We start from the raw sequence: 8,899 nt of genomic DNA, 5'->3' as shown, positions 1-8,899 counted from the left end.
TTTGCTGATATCCAATCATTTGAGATGATGCACTTAGATATACTTGAACAAAGTTCACACACCTTAAAATCTGATGTCTATGATTGCCGTGTTCTGTCCAGGAAAACTTTTTCTGCTACATTAAGCGAGCAGTTACACATTAGGGAGCCAGGGTGCCACTGTGCCTCCTGGAAGCTAGTGCGGAGTTCAGGCTCTGACATGGACTCATTGGAACTATGCTGTAGCACGTGGAATGAAGGCTGTCCTTTTCCTCTTCTGTGCCGGTGACTTCAGGATTTTTTTACAATGCAGCATCTAAGACAGCAGCGCCTCACCCAATGGCGTGTCCCTCCAGGCGAAACCTGTTTGCCCTCCTTAGTCTAGGGGACCCTTATGAAATGCAATCCTGAGTTCTACACATTAGCACTCTGATAAGGTGTGGCTTTCTCCTTCCTGAGGCAATGATGTACATTACAAGAGCTTCCTCTGTACAGCAATCCTCTGTGCTATCACTTATTTGGTATTTATCACATGCCAGACAGTCTAATCTACACAGACCTTCATCTTTCAAGGTGGGCATCGTTATGCCCATTTGATTGATGGGAAAACAAGCTCGGAGAAGTGAAATGGCTTGCAAAGCCCAGTTGGCAAATGACAGAACTTGGACTAGAACTTGGACTTCTTCGGGACAAGTTCTCAGTCTCTTTCAAACACTGTAGGTGCCTCCGAATTTCCAGCCATCAAAGTAAACTCTCGCCTTTGACCCAGGTGCTTGGTAGAATGCTGTTGGTGTCAGCAGGAGTTTTACCCTCTCTCTTTGTGCGTGGGGGTGTGTGTGGGTGGGGAAGGGAAACCCCCACACTGGGCCCTGGAGACTGACCGAGGTCTCCTACTTGGCCAATCACGTTTAATAATCTTGGAAGCACAACTATTTTTCTTTGGAGACCCAGTCCTCTGCCTCTTGGGAAGTCTTTTATATATATATATATAACTGGAAAATAAATTCCCAGCACTGCTGTCTTTTAACTTGTGCGATGATTCTGCTGACAGCTGCTGAGTATAACTAAAGGGTGTTTTGATGCTTAACCTCATATTAACCAAAGAATCAGCGTGAATAAACACGCAGACAGCCTTTCTTCAGTTTCTTGGACTCCATCTCTGCCATATTACATCTGAAGCACTCGGATCCCCCTGCTTGAAAGGTATGTTTTAAAATGAAAACGTGGTTATTATATCTAATTTTCTGTCTCTCTCACCTCTAAGTCTTCTAGTCAAAGTTAGGTTCCGGGTACTTCTTCACTGAAATTGTAATTCCCAATTCTTTTTTTCTGCAAGTAAACCTATCAAAAGATGTCATAGTTTGTTTTTTTTTTGAACCAGTATTTCTTTCTAAAATAGGTACCTAAATATTAGAGGCAATTCTCAAGGTGGGGGTGTGGAGATTATGCATGGCTATTGTCCTTTTTCCTTTGTGCTTTTCTGTATTTTGTAATTTGAAAAAAGTTACATAAAAGGCACTTAGATTTCTAGTTCTGAGTTGGTTCTACCTCAAGGAAGATCATTTGTGTTAACTAGCACCTATGTGTGCGGCAACTTTCCTTTCTTCCATACAAGACCAGATCGCTTCAGTGATGCTTTTCAAGGGCAAAATATTGCTACAAGCAGTTCATGGTGTTTATCCCTTGTCCAAGACATAGGTCAGCTCTCTAGCTGATGTCTTTGGGATTCACATCTCATATTTAAATTTCATATTCTCAGCTCAATTTTTTTTTTCTTTCTGGCCAAGACCCACCCTCTTGTATCTCTGGAGCACAGAAAAGCAAAAGTGTTTGTGTCGGAGGAATCCTTGTGTCCACCTCTAGCTGCCACAGTCCCCGGGCAGACTCATGGGACTCAGCACACGGTCCTACTCCCAGAGATGATTGATTGTGGAGAATGGATGCACAGAGAAATCAGCAAGGGGAAAAGGTGGGTGGGCTCAAGTTCAGGGGAAGCTGGGTGCAAGCTTCCAGAGGTCTTTTCCTGGTGTTGTCACACAGGATGCTTGTAAATCTCCCAGCAACGAGTTGTGATGACATGTGTGAAATGTCGCTAGCTAGACACTCACTGCCCAGGGTTTTTAATGGGGTCTGGTGGCATGTCCCTTCTGCCTGCCTCTGTCTGGCATGTACCCAAATTCCAGACTTCCACAAGGAAAGCAAGTGTGCAGCATAAGCCATATTGTTTGCACAAACTGTAGGCACAGTGAGTCATTCTTATCAACGAATGGTGGGAAGTTTCTGAAATCAGTTTCCAGAGTCCAGACAAAGGCCAACCTCGCAAGCAGGGCTTCCTGAGGCTAAGCGGCTCTGGTCTGCTGTGTTTCCTCTTTTCTGCACTGTCCTTCAGGTGTTTTCTGAAAAACGGATCTTGTCTTGCCAGGAAGGCCTTCTAACCCCCTTTTGTACTTTTGGGAAGACCCTAATCACCAAACAAACCTCCTTTTCTTCCAGCACCAAAAGAACTGGAAGAATTACAGAGAAAGAATCAGCAGGAGAATTTCTTTTTTAGCCTTCCAATGAGACCGAATAAGTAGAGGCTTGTCCATGTGGGCATCACGACCTGGCCCAAATAAATAGCCATAAAAGAGATCGCTCACCACAACCCCGTATCTGCCTTAAGTATGTGTTGGGACAGGAAAACAGACACATGCGAGAGCCCCAGTAAGCACTTGGAGGCATCCAGCCAGCTCACCGACAGGCTAAATGCTGACTCCAGGCGTCATACGCAGTCATCACATTCACAGTGTTTTCCTGCCAGGATCCTACTGTGTCTGGCTGTTACAGCCCCTTGATGTCTTTCCTCTTCGCTCCCGAACGTCCTACCCCATGTATCGTCTGCCAGCCCTCTTGGCTGCCCTCTTGATGGCTCTGGGTCCCTGTCAGTCTCCTGAGACACCACAGCCATCACTGCGATATCAAGAGGGTTGCCACTGTTTCCTTCCTCTTTGCGGGCTAGTGTCTCCTGGTAAAAGGGAATGCTGGTGGGAGGAAGAAGAGTTGACAGGGCATCGTTTCTGGAAAGTTGAGTGGGTTGGATGGGACAGAGAATGGCTGATATGTGGCCAACCCTCTCACCCGTCTCCCAGGCCTGCAGTGCAGAAAACATGGCTTTATTTCGTCTTGTGACCAACACCGCGTTCCACACAGTCACTGCCAATTCCTCAAAAGGGGTATACATATATATACAGGGGGTCCCCAAACAACCGGAAACTACTTATAAAAAATTGTGCATTTATTCTGACATGTTTAAACTTCAGTCAGCTTCACACGTCCTCTCCGTTTGATGCGACATGCCTATTGAGATGCTTTTCCCACTGCTCAAAACAGTGGAGACAAAACAGTTTTCGAACTTGTCCATTTTGATGCCTTTTAGTGTTTCTGCCAGTTTTGGTTTCACCTTTTCCACATCGGCAAAATGTTTCATCCAGGAAAACAAAGAAAAGTCACTCGGGGCGAGATTGGATGAATAGGGAGGGTAGGGCACAGGGGCTGTGCCACTTTTGGTCAAAAACTTCTGAGCACTCAGTGCAGTGTGGGCAGGTGCGTTGTCACGGTGGAAGAACCAGTCACCTGTTTGTCACAACTTGGGACGTTTCTTCTGCAGTGCAGCCTCTCACAACAACACTGGTCAGTTCATGGATGCTGATGGGTTCCTGGAACATTTACCTAGCAGGAGAAGCCTGTACTACAAAGCGGCCCGCCCGCCAAAAGATAACTGGTTTTTGGGGGGGTGTGCCCCTCGTTAGTTAAAGCCTACTGCTTCCTGGAACAAATTGCATTTACAGTTCTTTTTATTTATAAAATAAGTAATTACTTTCTTCTCGTAAAATGCACTATAAGTAAAAGCAGGCTAAGCAGCATGGTTCATCACCAGGTTCATCAGGTATGATGAAATATAAAATATTCTCAGGTGAAATACGGACAATCCTTTATTTGAAGAGTTATACGTTCATCTTAATGTAAAATAGGGTAATTAGCTAACACATCCACCGTATTTGTGAAAGTGAAATGAAGTCGACATTGATACGATATTTATTTAAAATAAAAGGCGAGCCAGAGGAGGGAGGGGGAGGGGATACAGGGCACACAGCCACCCTCTGGGTACCACGACCACCATGGGGTGAGGGAGGGGAGAGGGCTTACTAGAAGCCCAAACCTCCCCTGCACGCAATTTACTTATGCAGTAAGTCCTCACATGTACCCCACAACTCCGTAAAACAGGCCAGGTGCGGTGGCTCACACCTGTAATCCCAGCACTTTGGGAGGCCGAGGCAGGAGGATTGCTTGAGCCCAGGAGTTCGAGACCAGCCTGGGAAACACCGCGAGACCTCATCTCTATGTTAAACTAAATAAAGTTAAAAAATAAAATGAAAATAAAAGGAATCACGGTAAAGGATATTTAGTAAATAGCAGCACATATGTGGCAAAACTCACACGAGCGGCATGCAGTTGACTGAAGTGTGCAAAGTGTGAGCAGGATGGAGAGAGTCAGACGGCTTTGGGTTCAAATCCCGGCGGCAGCACTTCCTGTTCTGTACATTTGAGAAAGACGCCTCATCTCTAAGGCCTAAGACCTTCCGCCTGTGGAAGGAAGAAAGCGCTGTCTCCTTCCAGGGCCATGTGAGGATTAGCGGTGACACGTCAGGTTCCTAGCAGTGTGGCTGACACGTAGCCGACAATAACAACCAGAATCAATGGAAGGCTCTTCATGTGTCGATAGTTCTAGGGCTTTATATACATCAACCCAATCCTACAAAAAACCCTGTGAGATAGGCGCTACTGTCAGCACCTTTTTGCCGGTGAGGACTCTGAGGCACAGAGAGGTCAAGGTAATGCATGTTCCCAGGTCACGCTGCTAGTAAGTGGTGGAGAAAGATGTGAACCCGCGTGGACTGGCTCTATTCTAACACTTTTTTTTGAGTTGGAGTCTCACTCCGTTGCCCAGGCTGGAGCGCAGTGGCACACTCATGGCCACCCCAGCATCGACCTGCTGGTCTCCGGCGATCCTTCGGCCTCTGCCTTCCAAGGAGCCGGAGCTTACAGGTATGCATTACCATGCCCGGTTAATTTTTGATTTATTTAGGAACGAGGTCTCACCAAGTTGCCCGGGTTGGTCTCGAACCCACAGGCTCAGGCAATCCTTTCTCCTCGGCCTTCCAAGGAGCTGGGATGACAGGCTGTGCCACCGAGCCCGGTCCCCACTCTAACACTTTAAGTACAATCTGCCGTCATGTGCTAAACTTGGTCAGGCAGAGGCGTCCCTCCAGGGGCACCAAGTTAGTCCCCGACATGCGCGACATACGTGCACAGGGCACCCAGGGGACTCAGCCTGGCGGGGGTGGAGGGGCCATGCAGGGGAATCAGGGGGGATGTGCTGAGGACTTCCAGGGTCAGGGTGAGAGGCTTGGGCTTTACTTGGCCAGCTGTGGGGAGCAGTCAGGGCATCCGTGTGCCCCGGGACCTTCTTCAAGTACAGGGTGTCCTCTACATACGAACCTTCAAGTTACGATCCCCAGCGACCCACGCCTGCATTTTTTAATGCATTACTTCTCTCTGCCGGCTGTTACTACAGCCTGTTAAACGCATGCAGTGCTGTCCCCCGATCGCTGGAGCTGGGTCCCCAGGCTGACTCTCGGACTCACAACAGATGGACTTACGAACACGCTCTCAGAGACGTTCGTTTGTTGGAGATTTCCATAACCCCCTGACCGGGCCAACCCTCAAGACCTTGAGGCCAGGGGGAAGCAGCTGGTCCGAATCCACTGCAGTGGGCAGGAACCAGGGTGGAGAGGCGTCTACACGGGCACAGCCAACACAGGTGGGAGACGTGATGTCCGCCCAGCCAATCAGGTGGGGGAGGGCCACTTCCATCCAGACAATCAGGTGGCGGAGCGCCACTGCCAGCCAATCAGGTGAAGAAGGCCACTTCCGCCCAGCCAATCAGGTGGGGAGAGCTGCTTCCGTCCAGCCAATCAGGTGGGGGAGGTCACTTCCATCCAACCAATCAGGTGGCGGAGGGTCGCTTCCACCCAATCAGGTGGGGGGGGCCACTTCTGCCCAATCAGGTGGTGGAGGGTCACTTCCGCCCTGCCCAGTCAGGTGGGGAAGGGCTACTTCTGCGCTGCTGAGATGGGGGGGAGGGCCATTTGCATCCAGTGAGGCAGGAAGCAGGGGAGGCTTCGCAAGGAGTTGGCCTAGGCTGAACGTGGCAGGGTCCTTAGCGGGCCTGTCATGGCCCGGACTGTGCATTTCATGCAACAGCCTTCGGCAACAGCCCAGGAGAAGGAGGGCTGGGCTCTGGGTGGTGGCAGCGAGAACGGGAAGGGGGAGCTTCATCACATGGGCACAAGTAAGAAAGAGGAGGGGGAACGTTAATCGCATGGGCATGAATGCGAAGGGAGACCATTAATCACATGGGCACAAGAAGGAACGGAAGAGGGAACGTTAATCCCATGGGCACAAGTAAGAACCGGAAGAGGGAACGTTAATCCCATGGGCACAAGTAAGAACCGGAAGAGGGAACGTTAATCCCATGGGCACGAGTAAGAACCGGAAGAGGGAACGTTAATCCCATGGGCACGAGTAAGAACCGGAAGAGGGAACGTTAATCCCATGGGCACGAGTAGGAACCGGAAGAGGGAACGTTAATCCCATGGGCACCAAGGGGGGGATGGGCAGTGGCTGGGCGCTGGGGGATGGGTAGGGAAGCATGTGGCAACACAAGGGGCACCCAGGAGCCCAGACATCACCGGCATGCAGCCTACTGGTGCAGTTAGTCCTCGCTTGTACCCCACACCGCTGCAATAAAATGAAACTTAGTAATAAGAGGAAGAATGGAGAAGGGGCACCCAGGTGCACTTTGGGGGAACCGGTGAGGGGGCTGCTGGGTTCCTAGGGCCTCCTCGAAAGCACCGACCTGAAGTCCCGAGGCTGGAGCATGACTCTGAGGGCCAGCGTGTGGACCAAGGGACTGGCTTAACTTGCCTGGAGCACCCGGGTAGAAGACTGCAGGAGGGAGGCCCAGCGAGTCCCCGACACGCGAACCTGCCAGTTACAAACTTCAGAGACACAGGCCTGCGTTTTCTCGTGTACTGTCTCTCTCCGCCAGGTGTCAGGAAAGCCTGTGAAATCCATACTGTGCTATGTAGCCCAGGATTCCTGGACCCCCAGGCCGCAGGCCGGTACCGGTCTTGCCAGTCGGAGGCCAGTTAGGAGTCGGGTGGCGCGGCAGGAAGCGAGCGGAGGGCAACAGAGCTCCGTCGCTGTCAGATCAGTGGCGGCACTAGAGTCTCGCAGGAGCTGGACCCTACTGTGAAGGGCAGGAGCGAGGGATCTAGGCTGTCTCAGGCCTGATGGTCTGAGGGGCGGTGATGGCTGTGCTGGGAGCGCCTGCAGGTACAGGTCAACTTTAGCAGGGAGGTTTCCCGCCCCCCCAAATGTCCATGGAAGAATTGTCTCCCACGAGACCGGCCCCCGATACCCCAAAGGCCGGGGACCGCTGATAGAGCCGGCTGTGTGAGTTGGGTTGCTAGGCTAGCTGTGTCCAACTGGCAACAACGGGACCTAGGGATGCACTCTCAGAACTGAACTCCGTCTTAGGCTGGGGACTCCCTGGACTGGGTTTGGGGACCAGCCTCCCTTCCAGACTCTATTAAAAGCCGTAGTCCTTTTTTTTTAACTTTAAATTTTTTTTATTTTGAAATTGTGGGGTACAATTCAGGGTGAGGTATGCAAATATTCATGGTGCAGGTACCCTTGTTGGTGAGGTGTGACTCCCCTTCCCCAGGCAGACTTTGACAACTGTCAATCCCACCTCCCCGCCCCCCCACCTCTGTAGTTTCCCACTACTGTCAGTCTTTTTCTTATGGTATTAGGATAGTTGTCCAAGGTCCGCTTACGAGTGAGAACATGTGATACTCAGTTCTCTGTTTCTGTGAAAGATCACTCAGCATTATAGACCCTAAGTCCATCCAGGTTGCTGCAAAGTTCATGATTTTGTTCTTCTTTATGGCTGCGTAATAGTCCATTGTGTATATGTGCCACATTTAAAAAAACCCAGTCCTCTTTTGATGGGCAGCACGGTTGGTTCCATGTCCTTGTTGCTGTGAACAATGAAAAGCTGTATTCCTGATAAGGAAAGAAAGGAGTCACTGCTGACTCTCCCTCACCACCCCGGGTCACTTTATCAGCCATACCATGGTCCCCAAAGGCTCAAGGACTGTAAGAGATGGGACATTATTTCCGGAGTTGGGCGTGGGGGACCCCTGGGGGCAGTAAGCCCTGTGCCAGCAGGACGTAGCACCTCCCATTCACTCGTGTCTTGGTTTCTTGAGGAGCAGAGGATAGGTGGACGAGCTGCTTTTGAGACTCCTGGGTAGTCCTTTAACTTTCATTCGGTCAATGTTTGTTGAGTACTTACTATGTGGTGAGCTTAGTTCTTGAGGTTGGGGATGCTGTAGGGAGCGACACAGCCCCTGCTCTCCCGGGACGTACGTGGTGGAGGCGGGGAGCTGGTAAGTAAACACATAGAGGAGTGGGCTACGCACATGCCAGGAGGAAGAGGACCTGGGAAGATGGGGCAGGTGGTGCAAAGGCCCTGCGGCAGGAACAGCCAGGGCAGGCGAATGAAATTTTTGGTGGCCAGAGTTACACTTTGCTCTGGCTGCACGATCACTCCTTGCTCCCACCCCCTTGGGTTTCGGAAGAGGTCCCTGGCTTTCTTAGTTCCTCAGTGAACAAAGAAATCATCTTTGGGAAGCCGTCCTGTTGCTTGGCGTGTAGGCCTGGTTTGGGATGTGGAAGTCAGTCCTGGAGGCCTGCATATACCCTAGGAGGCGGCTGCCATCTAGTGGCAAAGTGGGGAAACACATCTGATGGTT

This window comes from Carlito syrichta, unplaced genomic scaffold, assembly GCF_000164805.1.
Source record: "Carlito syrichta isolate Samal-C Ts95f unplaced genomic scaffold, Tarsius_syrichta-2.0.1 Scaffold302054, whole genome shotgun sequence".
Taxonomy (NCBI): Eukaryota; Metazoa; Chordata; class Mammalia; order Primates; family Tarsiidae; genus Carlito; species Carlito syrichta.
The sequence above is the reverse complement of the archived record's forward strand: the minus strand, read 5'-3'. Positions refer to the sequence as shown.